This window comes from Leuciscus leuciscus, assembly GCF_965113295.1.
Source record: "Leuciscus leuciscus genome assembly, chromosome: 6".
NCBI classification, from domain to species: Eukaryota; Metazoa; Chordata; class Actinopteri; order Cypriniformes; family Leuciscidae; genus Leuciscus; species Leuciscus leuciscus.
In genome coordinates this window covers 46,131,146-46,146,559 of record NC_138730.1, presented here as the reverse complement: position 1 = coordinate 46,146,559, position 15,414 = coordinate 46,131,146, and the positions used below count along the sequence as shown (strand labels likewise).

The 15,414-nt window shown below is 41.5% G+C and overlaps 1 protein-coding gene across 1 annotated transcript in view; it reads left to right on the top strand.

The window, feature by feature from the left end:
* Window positions 1-15,414, top strand: part of LOC309501218 (uncharacterized protein) — a 175,767-nt gene that overhangs the window by 7,042 nt on the left and 153,311 nt on the right. The window lies entirely within an intron of this gene.

Sequence of the window (15,414 nt, the reverse complement as noted above, 5' to 3'; positions counted from 1 at the left end):
ACCTAATCCATAGAAAACAATACAAAAGAAAAATAAAAGAAAACTGCAAACATCTTGTCTTGAATATAATCTTAAACATCAGCTTTACACCTATAGACACGCCTCATGTTTGTCTCTGTTCTGAAGCACCAGGAAGTGAGTCCCGTCAAACACTTTGAAAGTACATTACAAGTAAAAACTACTAGACTGCTGGAGGAACTATATTTTATTTGGAGCTCCAACTAAGGCAAAAATATGTCATGTAAAATTGACATTTGTAAGATTAGAAGCAATTTCTATGAAAGAAACATGTTCACAGTTTTTGAGAGACACTTTTACTGCTTTCATATTGGTCAATACAGATACGATTTTGGATCTGTTTATGCCAATTTAGGCAGTTTTTTTTTTCCATAAGGTATTTTATAAGCAGTCACATATGGTCTTTTTTTTACTTTCTTTCCATCTAGTAAATGAATGTAATTGTATGTGCTGGTGCTAATAGCCACCAGTGCATTGATAATGCTTTCCCAGGTGAGAACACGCACAAGAGAGAGATTTATTAATTGGTTTAGAGGAATAATTTAACCTAATTATTTTTAAAGAATATACTTTCTGAAAACATTGTTCTGAAGCTATTTGGAATTTAGTCTTGCTTAATCGGTGTGTTCTGTGATCTGTTGTTTTGTCTGCAGATCATTGAAATTAAGCAATAATTTTTTTCTTCAGAATTATTCTCCATCGATAACCTTTGTTCGATTTTGATTTAAGAATTTAATTGATGTTAGATACACTTATATGTCATTTTTAATCAATAATGTGTAGTTTGACACCCATACAGATAAGGTGAACCTAATTTCAGGAACCCTCTTTTCACAAAGAGAGATTATTTTAGATGACTTAAGATGTCACCCACCTTAAGAAGTGTGTTTGTTCTGTATTTGTTGCAGGTGACGCCCAACATCTCTCAGAGCTCAGGATTGTGTTGATGGGACATAGAGAAGCTGGTAAGAGTTCAGCTGGAAACACAATCCTGGGCAGAGAGGAGTTTGACTTGAAGAAATCTGCTCAGTGTGTGAAGAGACATGGAGAAGTAGCAGACAGACACATCACTGTCATTGAAGCTCCAGGATGGTGGAGGAATAACTCTGTAGAGTTCAGTCCTGAGTTACTGAAACAGGAGATTTTGCTCAGTGTGTCTCTGTGTCCTCCAGGACCACACGCTGTACTACTGATCATACGTGTGGACACTAGATTTAAAGAAACTGAGAGAAAAGCATTGCAGAAGCATCTGGATCTTCTCAGTAAGAGAGTCTGGAGTCACACTATAGTGCTGTTCACTGGTGGAGACTCTCTGTTAGACACATCTATAGAGCAGCACATTGAGAGTGAAGGGCCGGATCTCCAGTGGCTGCTGGACAAATGTGGGAACAGGTTTCATGTTCTCAACAATCACAACAGGAGTGACGACACTCAGATCAAGGAGCTGCTGGAGAAGATTGAGGAGACAGTGGCACAAAACAACGGCTTCCATTTTGAAATAGACAGAAAGTGTTTACAAGAGATGGATGGTAGAAATAAAACAGAAGAACACCTGGACAAATGTAGAGAGGAATCCAGATCACAGACTAGTGAGTGACATCATAAAATATTATGAATTTTACTACATATAGTCTCCTCATTGTTCTAGACTATATGAGGTTTTATTAACAAAGTTCGGGAGGAGCATGTTCAGATAATTAACACAAGTGGAGAGCACTCAGCAATCAATGGTAAGAGGTATATGCAGTCTCACCTCAATCCATTGACAGTTTTGCAGCATCCCCCCACCACCCCTTCTCCACACTTCTAGTCCTAAACACTTACATACGGGGGGAGTACTCTGGGTTCGGGCCGAATTCCGAGCTCGGAGCCCTCCCTCCAGACAGCACGCCAAATACGCATTAAACTTTACCCCCCTCAAATTGTATGTAAGTGTGAACTCGTGAAGTGCCTAATTTTTTAAATATGTGAATTTTTAAATGTGTGAATGCACAGAATTGACCTTATAGTGTGTACTCTAAAATTCATGCCAACGTTCAGGTTTATAAAAACGGTCTTTGACGTGGAAAAGTACTTAGCAGCACATCAGTGTCTAAGCTGACATACACATTTCTGAGTACTGCAGGTGTCTGGAAATCTAAGCAATTCTTGCTGCTCTTCATTGTCAAGTAAAAGACGTGGATGTTGACTGGTGCTCTTTTACATGTTAATGACATTAAAGGATCAGTTCACCTCCAAACATTTTTTTGCTGATAATTTACTCACTGGCGGAGCCAGGGGGTGGCCAGGGGTGGCCGTGGCCACCCTTGGTCTAAGCTTGGCCACCCCTCTCACAACTGCTGTGTTGTGTGCCGGAGAAAGCATGCGGAAGCGAGGATCTATTAGCAGGGTTTTAATGAAGAAACATGTAGTACAAATAATAAAGAACACGAAGGACAAAGAAACAAAACCACGAGAAGGACCGAACTAGAAGCACCCATACATGTACAACAACTGACAAGGTAACCAGTGAAACACAAGGGCTATAAATACACAGAGACAAACAAGCTTAACTAAGTAACAAGGGGGCGTGGTTATTAAGAAACACCTGGGGAGACTAATAAACAAGAAAGACTACAAAGGACTACAAAACATGGCACAGAACAGGAAATAACAAAAGTGCACACCAGACAAGGGAAACACAGGACAGGAATCATGACATAGCCCCCCACTTAAGGAGCGGATTCCAGACGCTCCTCAGGAAATAGTTCAGGAGGGTGGTGGAGCGGAGCGGAGGCGGACCCGGGGGGCGGGATGGAGGGCCAGGCCCGTGGAGCGGAAGAGGACGACCAGGGCGGAGCAGGCAGTGCAGGCGACCAGGGCGGAGCAGGCAGTGCAGGCGACCAGGGCGGAGCAGGCAGTGCAGGCGACCAGGGCGGAGCAGGCAGTGCAGGCGGAGAAGGCAGTGCAGGCGGAGACGACCCTTCAGGTGGCCAGGGCGGAGACGACCCCTCAGGCGGAGACGACCCCCAGGGCGGAGACGACCCCCAGGGCGGAGACGACCCCCAGGGCGGAGACGACCCCCAGGGCGGAGACGACCCTTCAGGCGGAGACGACCCTTCAGGCGGCCTGGGCGGAGACGACCCTTCAGGCGGCCAGGGCGGAGACGACCCTTCAGGCGGCCAGGGCGGAGACGACCCTTCAGGCGGCCAGGGCGGAGCTGGCTGAAGAGGTGACCATGGCGGCGCGGCCTCGATGGTCCAATCGCGGGACCTGCCCCCCCAAGCACGTCGGCGGCCATCTCTGGTGAGGGCTGAGGTTCTGGCATGCCGGCGGCCATCTCTGGTGAGGGCTGAGGTTCTGGGATGGAGACAGGCTCAGGACTGGGCAGAACCAGCGGCGGAAAAGTCTCTGTGCTGGACGGGACCAGCGGCGAAGGAAGCTCTGGGCTGGACGGGACCAGCGGCGAAGGAAGCTCTGGACTGGACGAGACCAGCGGCGAAGGAAGCTCTGGACTGGACGGAACCAGCGGCGAAGGAGACTCTGGGCTGGACGGGACCAGCGGCGAAGGAAGCTCTGGACTGGATGGGACCAGTGGCGAAGGCGGCTCTGGGCTGGACGGGACCAGCGGCGAAGAGGGCTTTGAGCTGGACGGGACCAGCGGCGAAGAGGGCTTTGAGCTGGGCAGGACCAGCGGCGAAGAGGGCTTTGAGCTGGGCAGGACCATCACAGACTCTGGCTCGGCGGCGGCGGCCATCTTGTCCAGAGACACTGGCTCGGCAGCGGCCATCTTGACCGGAGACATTGGCCGTTTCTCAATATGCTTTCTTGTCTGTACTTGTGTTCTTGTGAACTTGTGAAACGTCATCATTCGCTGCCCAAGTACTGTCCCAATACACAAGTTTGCATTTTGGCAAGAACGGTAAAAAATCCCGGAAGTGTTCTTGACACGCCCATTTTACAGAGGATGCAGCGGTTGGTAACTTGTGTGAACTTGACGGCAGAAATATCCCAGCATTCATTTCGGCATTCGAGGAAGGAGTTATGTTTGGGTTATATAAACCCGTTATTTAACCCGTTTAAATAAATCGCGTTATGTTTCGGTACTGCAGACGGCGTCTGTGCGGGGGTATTATTGCGCAATACCAGAAAGAACACATCGTCTCAAACTGTCAACAGCGTTCTGTGTGCTCGTCACCTTGTGAGTTCATTCTTCCAAGAACAACTAGCAATAGCGTTCTCCCCAAGAACACAAGTCCGTTCTTTGCATTCTTGGTTTTGAGAAACAGCCTCTGTCTCGGTGGCGGCGGCCATCTTGTCCGGAGACACTGGCTCGGCGGGCGTGACGTGAACCGTCTCTGGATCGGCAGAAGCAATGTGAACAGTCTCTGGATCGGCAGAAGCGATAACCTCCTTCTCCAGCTCTCCTACAGTGAAGGAGGATCCACAAAACAGCAGGACAAAATCAAGATACTGTGCCAGGGTCCAGTTGGGGTCTTCCTCCGGTAGATTCAGGCTAATGTATGGGGAAATTTTGGGGATATTTAATTTAATTTTATCAATCAATAAATTCCACTAGAAACAAACCTTGTTGTATTATTTTAATTTAATACTGTGAAGCTGCTTTGATACAATCTGTATTGTGAAAAGCGCTATACAAATATACTTGACTTGACTTGACTTAATGTCCAGTTCCAATCCACTCCAGAAACAGTCCTTAAGCATCGCATCATCACCAGGAACGAGGTGACTGTAAAAAAGGAACTCTTCCACGTAATTCTCAATGTCGTGATCATGTTGATAAATTGAACAAAGTCTGCTCAGTGGGTACCGGTTACTACCTGCTAGATCCATAATGTTAGTCAGTTGTTCTGTTGTGTGCCGGAGAAAGCATGCGGAAGCGAGGATCTATTAGCAGGGTTTTAATGAAGAAACACGTAGTACAAATAATAAAGAACACGAAGGACAAAGAAACAAACCCACGAGAAGGACCGAACTAGAAGCACCCATACATGTACAACAACTGACAAGGTAACCAGTGAAACACAAGGGCTATAAATACACAGAGACAAACAAGCTTAACTAAGTAACAAGGGGGCGTGGTTAATAAGAAACACCTGGGGAGACTAATAAACAAGAAAGACTACAAAGGACTACAAAACATGGCACAGAACAGGAAATAACAAAAGTGCACACCAGACAAGGGAAACACAGGACAGGAATCATGACATGCTGTTTCTGTCTCTTTTTTATTGACAAAAATTGTGTTTTTTAAAACGCTGAACCGTCTCTTAAAGACCACAAAAAACGTGAGACTTTTCAGACGCACACTCCAACTTCACCTCAGTGCCAGGCGCAAGTCAAACGAGTGCGGAAATGTGCAAGTGCCGAATGAGCTTCAGCAGAACATCAGACAGTGATATGCACATAGTAAATATAGAGTCAATCTTTCTCAACTGGTGGGTTGCAAGACCGTTTTGAGTAAGTCGAATAGTGTGCAGTCAACAACAAACGTAATTCTCTTTTTTTCTGATGCTACTTTTATTTTAGAAGATGTGTGTGAAAGCTTGTGACACTTCTGTCAGATGCTGAGAAAAGGGCGTTGTCCTTATTCAGTTGGCTATCTTCGGTAAGATGAGATGTTGTCAGGCCAAATGTCATTAAAATGTCACTAACTTTTCTGTCATACGGCTGACAGCTGTTGTATTGTGCTTGCGGTACGCACATTACGCGCAAATGCGGCGTGCTGTAGCCGTAGTTGTCGTCAATTAACTCATGTAAGAATCAAAAAGGCGATTGAAGCTGTCAAAACTGCATGCATGTATTTGTTATATATACGCATCACATGTGTCTGGATTAAAATATTCTGCTATGTGAGATCACAATATAAGGCACAAACTAGTGATGTATGTCTCGAGACCGGTCTTGGTCTCGAGACCGGTCTCGAGACCACTTTTACGTGGTCTCGGTCTTGTCACGGCCTTGACGGTCTTTGGTCTTGGTCTTGTCTTGGTCTCGGACCTCTCGGTCTTGTCTAGGTCTCGCTGTCTCAGACCGACATAGTGGTCGGGGGATTTAGCAATACAATACTACAATATCCACGATGACACAACGTTCGATAATGCAACATTATTATCCGCAACGGAACGGATTGAAGCGCGCGTCCGAGTGAAGACAGTGCGGCGTGTGCGTGAGCCACACCAGAAAACACTTTATCCGCCACTGATCGCAGCGGCAACGAGCACTTTGATCACTTGAATTAAAAAACACATATCAGTGGGTATGAGATGGGTCAGATGGGTTTTAACTTCATTCAGGAGATTTTGGGTAACTGCACAACTGACAGATGACTTTGAGCGCACCACCAACTGGTGTGTGTGTGTAACCATAGCGACAAAACGACCAACTTTCGGATCCTGCACTTAAGCCTATAATTTCGTTTTTAAAAATTGAATTATGTATTTAAAAGTTGCAGAATGGATTCATTTGGAGACTCCGAAATCGGCAGAGATAGGGAGGCATTTGCTTAGTTGAATTTGTGACTTTGATATCTGTGTGTGTGTGTGTGTGTGTGTGTGTGTGTGTGTGTTGTTTGATTACAGTATTGTATTTAAGATGGTGTTAGACTAAATAAATGGTCTTTTAAATATCATCTGCATATCTCCGTTGTGTTGACTAAACATTAGGCCTAATCCAAGTTTATAATTGTGGATCTTTAATTTGATGTTACGATTTCATCTACACATTAAGTATAATTTCAATTGGTTACATATTTCTCATTCTTTAGACAGTTGTTGGAGGAGCAAGATGGTGTTGGAGGTGTTTGATGTTTTGTCAGATGAACCAGTCAGTACCAGTCATGTCAGTCCTCAACAGTACACAAAAGTTAAGGGAGTCTCAATCCTCTAATAGTGCAGTAACAGCCGTCATGCAATTGCTACACATAGTTGACCCAGTCTGCAAAAACATTTACAGTGAGCTCACAGTCACACACATGACATGGTCTGTCTCTGTATTGTTCTGCCTGTGTAGTTGAAGTAATACCGTCTAATATGTATTGAATGTAAACTGCGGCTGAACGCTAGTATGCTGCTGTTCTTGAATTCATACAAGTTATAGCTTAGCTTCAACACTAGTCTGTTTTTTTTCCCCCTCCGGTCTCGACTTGGTCTCGGTCTTGGTCTCGACTTGGTCTTGGTCTTGACTTGGTCTGTCTTGGTCTTGGTCTTGGTCTTGTCTTGGTCTCGATACCCTCTGGTCTTGGTAGTGTCTTGGTCTCGGTTTAGGCGGTCTTGACTACAAGTCTAGCACAAACTGATATGTAATGTTTTAATGTCCAAATAAATGTGAGCACTGTGCATTTGTACTAGACGATAGGCATTCATTTTGCGTTAATTTGTAAAGGACAAACAAAAATGGATAATTTTTAAATCCATAAAATAACTAATTTTACATTCTGGCTACATTACATTATGAAAAACATAACATTTTACATTATGTGCTGTTGACTTCCGCCTTGTTCACATTCTTGCACATGGGGATTCAAAAGAGAACTTTTGTTTTCCTTTTTAATTAAGGTATGATAGAACTGTTGCAATTATTTATTTTGACAACTAATATAGAAAGTTAAAAAAAATGTTTTGACAAACTCAGAATTGGTTGAAGAGTTCATTGATTATATAAAACACATTGAAGGTTGAATAATCTTTGGACTACAGTATTTATCTGCATGTTATCTCATCCATGAAGATGCAACAATGTAGAACAAGCTATTGGATATTTTGAAAACCAGAACCAAGCAAACTGAGCAAGTTGAACTTTAGGTATAGTGTGTGCCCTTTTATTACTATTTAATTCATTTTAATATGAGGTGGTGGGTAATAATAAAAAAAAATACAAAATTCACTCAGTATTCCATGATTCCTAATTCACTACTATCTCAATTAAAATTAAGTACAAATTAACTTTATTCAGTTGTGTAGGCACTAAAACAGTCCAATACATTATCAAATTATTTTTTATGATAAAATAATTAAAATTTCTGTGCCACCCCAGACTGGTTGCTGGCCCTTGCCTGGCCACCCCTATGAAAAAATCCTGGCTCCGCCAGTGAATTTACTCACCCCGATGTCATCCAAGAATTCCATGTCTTTCTTTCTTCAGTCGAAAAGAAATTTAGGTTTTTGAGGAAAACATTCCAGGATTTTTCTACACAGAATGGACTTCAATGGCAACCAACTATACCAATGTTCAAAGAAGGTTCAAATGTCGGTCTCAATGCAGCTTCAAAGTCTCTACGTGATGACGTAATACGTGGCGCATCTCAGAGATGGTACAAAATGGGCATTTGTGGTTAAAAAGTATATAATAGATTTTTTTTGGGTGAAAAAAACTGATTGTTTCGCTGGATAAGACCTTTAAATCTCGACTGGGATCGTGTCGAACATTTGAAGCTGCATTGAGACGGAAATTTTAACCTTCTTTGAACATTGGTATAGCTGGTTGCCATTGAAGTCCATTATATGGAGAAAAATCCTGGAATGTTTTCCTCAAAAACCTTAATTTCTTTTCGAATGAAGAAAGAAAGAGATGGATATCTTGGATGACATTGGGGTAAGTCAATTATCAGCAAACATTTTTTTGAAGGTGAACTAATCCTTTAATAAGGCAGCAATTACAATGCAGAGATCGGAAACCATTCTGCTGCGCACAATTTCAAAATCATTTGCGATTTATAAATTTCACTTCTGGAAGAGAGGCATACGTTTTTTTTTTTTTTTTTTTTTTACGTACGCACATTAGAGAAAATTAGCGTAAGATCAAATTTAGAAAGGTTTCTACGCATTTCCAAATGTAGGAAGGTTTAAAATCTGGTTATATAGAGACTTCCTAAAATGTAATAATGATAAAACTGAGGTTATTGCTTGTGGGTCTAAGCAACACTCTCGCCCGAAGCCTTCGAGCAAGAAAACGGATCTAAGGGACCATTCTTCTTGCGAAGAAGGGGAGGGGCGAGTGAAAATTGCTCCTCCATGGAATCTTCAGGAAATCGATGTCTGTACTCCACCATCAAGTGCGCTTCAAGACACACCGGTTTCCAGGAAGGAAGTGCACTCTCTCCTGGTGAAGGAGGCCATAGAATGTATTCCTCCTCCCGAGCGTGAGTCCAGGTTCTACAGCCGGCACTTCTTGGTTCCAAAGAAGGATGGGGGTTGCGTCCCATTATAGATCTGCGGCATCTGAACCGTACTCTGAAGAGATTCAGGTTCAGGATGTTGACAATTCCCACCATTGTGAGTCGAATCAGGTCCGAGGACACATATTTCCACATATCCATCCTTCCTTCTCACAGGAAGTTCCTGAGGTTCGCTTTTGGGGGCGAAGCTTTCCAATATCAGGTTTACTAAATGCATGGATGCAGTTGCATGGATCCACCAACTGGCTGATACCTTCCTATCAGGGTACGATCTGTATGATCAGATGCCTTCGTTCCCTGACGATATTGAAGAAGCCTTGGTTTCTGTCCCAGGGTTCGGTGTTGGGAGCCGGAAGCAGGGTTCTTGTTGCCGGAAAACCGCCTCGATGGACGGATCCCTCAAAGGATGGGGCGCAGTCATGGAGGGCCGTTTCTCGAGAGGTCTATGGGGAGACCATCATCTCTCTTGGCACATAAAGTGCCTGGAGATGTTGGCTGTATTCAAGGGCTCTGAGGAGCTTTATCCCAAACCTCAGCAGCCACCATGTCCTGATTCAGTTTGACAACATGTCAGTGGTCTCCTATATAAATCATCTGGGGGTCTGAGGTTGCGCCCTCTTTGCAGACTGGCCCACCAGATCCTCTTGTGTTCCCAGGGGAAACTGTTGTCCCTCCGGGCAATATATGTCCCTGGGGACCAGAATTTGAATTTGGGAGCAGACGTCCGGTCAAGGCAGGGGCTGAGACCTCAGGAATGGAGACTCCACTCCGATGGTGGAGTCGATATTGGAGAGATTCGGCCCAGCGGAAGTGGATCTATTCGCATCTCATCAGACGACCCATTGACCGCTGTGGTTCTCCCTCACGCATCCAGCTCCTCTTGGGCTGCATGCCATGGTACAGGCTGAGGCTGCGCCTGTATGCATTTCCCCATATCGATCTGCTCCCGGGAGTTCCAGAGAGGGACCGTCTGGCCGCCACGAGTAAGATTCTCGGACATCATATCACTCCTGGCAGGTCTTCCTTGGGAGATTCCCCTCAGGAGGGACATGCTTTCCCAGAGCTGTGGAAACTGTGGGTCTGGCCCCTGAGGGGGCTCTGTATCTAGAGGCTGGCGTGTCAGCAGGAGTGATCAAGACCATACTCAACTCTAGATCTCCATCCACAAGGAGACTGTATGGCCTAAAGTGGAATATTTTCTGGGTCTGGACCCAGTGCCCGGTGCCTGTCAGTGCTGGAGTTGATCGCTTCTCAGCTGGTCTTACCCCGTCCACTATTAAGGTGTATGTGGCAACTATAGTAGCTTTTCGTGCCTATTAGGTGAAGTTTAAAATAAAATAAAAAACATGAAATTTGTATATTTGTGTCCCAAAAAATTATAAAATTATAATTCTGATTTATCTTTATGGTCTTGCCTTTTTAAGGTTTAAAAAGTCTGAACTGAATTTATCTATTGGTGGGGCTACATTATATTCTATTATCTATCATCTATTTATCTACATTAATTCCATCTCATACTGTTAAAAATATGGGTGTAACATTTGATTCGTCGCTTACATTTCAATCTCATATAAGTTCTATTACCAAGACTGCATTTTACCTTCCTGATACTGACCAGGTTTAACGAGTATGGGGTCTCTGCGGAACAAAAGTGGGTGTTTCTAAATTTGTGGGTGTTTTCAAACTGGAGGGTGTTTATAAATCATGCAATGAAAATGATGCCCTTCACCCAACCCCACCCCTAAACCCTACCCAGCCCTAAACCCTACCCACACTGTGACGTGGGCAAATCAGGGAACACAGTCGAAAACGCCCCTCTGTTTATGGCCTCACCCACTGATCTGGTAACTCCTATTACTGTCCTGCAGAGACCTATACTTGGGTTTAACCCTGTTTAGCTTCATTAGGAAACCAGGCAAAAGCTGCAGGGTCAAACAACATTGAACATTGTAATCATATACCTAATGTTCTGTTTCTGTGTGAACCAAATTTCTGCAATGAAGTGAATCCTCCTTCCCTGACCCATTTAGAGTTGGCATAAAGTTGACCATCTGAATTAATTACAATCACATGAACTGATGAATGTATTCCTTCAATGCCATGTCAGTTGCTTTGGATAAAAGTGTCTGTCAAATGCATTAATGTTGTAAATGTTCTACTGATCTGCTCTCTGCTTTCATTATTATAGTGAGTGGAGATCATGGATCTGATTCATGGTCTGTGGGAAGTTCTGCTTATGGTTCATTCAGATCACGATCAGGAGCAGACCCAATTTTCGGTTCATCACATTCCAGAGATTCATCTCACACAAGTTACGAGTCAGGGGCCATAAAACGAAGTAACAGCCTTCAATTTCTACCACCAAACAGTGAGTGTCTTGTTTTATTTGGCATTTTCAGTACATTTTGATCTCCCTGTGACCTTCTTTACTACATTAGAGCTCACGTTTTCCATGAATACCATCTGTTGTGTTGTTAAGATATAATATTTAGTTTACATTGTCATAAATTTGTCACCACATATTTTTCCCCATAATAAAATTTTGACCCTTTCTAGCCTACATCTCCTTCCATTTTCTAAATTTTTGATAACTGAATTTATGACAATAAATGCAAACCTGATATGAAATAAAATAAAAATGGACATATAGTATTTAGTTTGATCTTCTTAGGTTGATGATCAACATTTTCTGGAGTTTAAGCACCTGTTTATACTGATCTTTTCTTCTTCTCTATACATCTATATGGTCAACTTTTAATGCTTGCAATAAATAGCAATCAGGCTTGTTATAAAGATATTTCATAGATAAAATGGGGAAAAATCATGTAAAATACAGTCTGATTAATAAAGTATTTGTATAATGTTTTAATGATTACCAATAGACTGCGTTATTTTTAGGAACATATTGAAAGTTTTAAATGTCAGAATTTTGTTCTATAAGAGTTTCAAACCTTTTACTGATTTAAATGTTTGTTTTTCCCCCAGTGAGTGGAGATCAGCGGTCAGACACATTGTCTGTGGGAAGTTCTGCTTACGGTTCATTAAGATCACGATCAGGAGCAGACAGCGATTCAGTTTTTAGCTCGTTGCGCTCAAAAGTCTCATCTCATAGCTCAGGATTCGGGTCTTTGCGATCCATCCCGGAGTCTGTGGAACATTCAGGAACCAGAGGAGCACTTGGTGTGACCATGATCTCAAAACTTTTCCCAAGAAGATCAAAGAAGCATGATAAGCATGAAGACACTAAGAAAACTTGAATTATATCAAATTAATGAAAGAGAAATTGTGTCTTTATAATGTTGACATTTATAATTTTGACGACATAATATTGTCGGGTGGAGATGTATAAACAGAAATCATATTGATATGTAATTAACATTAAGGCCCTATAAACTACAGAATCTGCCTATTTAATGATCTAAGGCTAAGCGCATGGTCTAAAGCACAGGGCGCAAGTCCACAAGCGCATGGTCTAAAAGCGTTGTCCCTATTCTCCTAATGTGTAATGAGTGTGTTTTGGGTGTAATGTGCCAAAAAACAGTGTCATTTCCCATTCTCTTTAAAAGCCAGTTGCGCTCGCGCCAGGGCAGATTCTGTATTCTCGTCCCTGTGTGTATAATAAGCAGAGTGTACTCGCGTTGTGGACCCGTCTATAGGCTCATATTACTAACGCGCTCTTTAAATAACAAAAAAAGATTGCGCCATTGACTTTAGACCAGGTTTTACTTGGTCAATGTCTCAGTCTATTTCAGTTCCTCAAAATAGCAACGTGTCAACAATGCGCCAGAACACACACCTCGTTCTCAGACCAGCAGCCCATGGGCCACAGATGGGCACAAATGCATTTGCTATTTAAAAAATGTTGCATTGAGCCGGGTGTATGAAAGGACCCTGAATGTTTTTTGATTATTTTGTCAAAAATGTGTGTTTATTTTTTAACTTTCTTTATAAATCCTTTCATTTTTAATCCCAGATTTATGTGTGTATATATTTATATATACACACAGAATCAGAAGCGCTGTTCCAATGCTATTTGCTAAGGGGTAATTAAATGTAACAAATCATGTAAAATAGTATCATCTTTAAAAAATGTCTGTCAAAATGTATAACGTACAACACATATTAAATGATGTTCACTAACTCTGTAAAATTTTCAATTGGATCTGTGTTTTTCTTTTTCTTTAGTCTGCAGTGTAAAGTATTTCACTCGGTTCCGTGATCATTCCCGATTCAATCGGACTGAAGCCTCATGCTGAAGCCGCTCTGGATGCCATTTTCTTCCTCTTCTCGGAAAATGATGATGTAGCCGAAACATCTCATAGTGTGTGTTTCCAGGTAATGCATTTAGGCCTACTCCCTGGACCGCTGTTTTTAGTTCTAATATTCCAACCGACAGAGTTTAAGGTTTTGACGGACGTGATAACGTGTGTGAGGGGTGACCGATGTTTGATTTTTGTGTAATTATAAAACGTGCTGGAGACATTAATAAATTGATAAAATTACCTGTTTTGTTTTTTAAATGTTAGCAACGTTTATTTCTTCTTTAGTCAGCATATTTTAGAACTTGTGTACAAATCTATAGTAGAGAGTGTACTAACTTTTCATCTCACAGTCTGGAATGATCATTTAAACTGCAGATCTAAGAACAAACTTGCCAGAATTGTGTCAATGGCAAGCAAAATAGTTGGCAGACAACAGAAGCCATTAGTACAGCTCTATGCTGAAAGGGCAAAGAAGAAGGTGAGGACATTTCTTGCAGATAGTTCTCATCCTCTCTTCAGTCAATTTGAGCCCCTGAAATCAGGTAGACGCTACAGAATCCCTCTAGCAAATAAAAATGTTTAAGAGGTCTTTTATTCCAAATGCTGTTCGGCAAGTGACTGATAATCCAAATGATTATGGCATGAAATGTGATTATTTATCTATTTATTTTTATTTTTATGTAATGTGAATCTGTCTGTTTTATATCTGTGTTTCTCATTACTGCTTGTATACTTATTCTAATGGCTGGTGAGCCAAACACAATTTTCCACCTCTGTGGACAATAAAGATATATTACTATTATTACTATTACTATTAAAAAGACTGACATGTTTGACTTGTCAAAAATGTTACAGTCAGCTGTTGCAAAATCTTTTTTTTTAACCAGGAACAGAATGTTTTTTTTAATTTGTAATCAGACAGATCTAAAGTTATATTTAAAATCAATATTTCATCGTAATGCATTACGTTACTTGTGAAGGATACATGTTCACTTCATAATTTCACTGCCAACATAAGGGAACATGAAGCATATTGTGGAGTTTGATGATGCCTAAATTCAGTCTAGGGCTGCGTTCCAAACCGCATACTCAATGAGTAGGTACTTAATTTCAATAAGTACTTACTTAATGAGCGCTAAAAGAGTAGGTACTTTATAGCCAAATCTCGTTGAGTATGAATGCGAGCCGGACATCTGCCATGTTGACGTTATCATGTGACCTACGACGCGTTATCACACGCGCAACAACTTAAAAGAATCGAACGGACACGTTTAATTCATCTATCTGTAAATATCTTGATATTGATTAAACTTGCTCATTTTGTGGTCTTTTAAAAAAAACTGCTGCCCATTTATTTTGTGCATACATTTAGGGTTGATTTCTTTTATTTAACCCTACTAATGTGAACCACCGTTTTATCCTATTTATTTCTATTACGAAATCCCAAAATAGTCATCTCTAAATATGTTGTTAATTTTTTATATCCAAACATTTTCATCCACAAGCAAAAGTTTTTTTTTTTTTTTTTTTTTAACTGTTTTTTTAACAGAATTTAACTGTTGTTTCATCCCTCAGGCCTAGCCTATAAATAACAAAAAATGCTTTTTTAAAATGTATTATGATGAATTATTTAAGAAAATATATATTAAAATATTAAACCTTGTAGGTTCTTTTTTCCTGTGTAACAAATCTCATATTATGTATGCAAACCCATTATATATATATATATATATTATGGGTTTGCATACATAATGAGATTTTTTACAGATCTCATAACATCAGTAACTTGACAGCCCTACATAGAACGGGTTTCCTCAGCGTTTGTAATATCTGCACAAAGGTCAGCTGTGCGAAGATTCGCCTTTGGAGGAAAACTGTTGATTTTGTACTCTAAAAATTTAAGTATCATATACTAAAAATTGATATTACCTCAGAATGAATTGCATTGCTATCCCACCC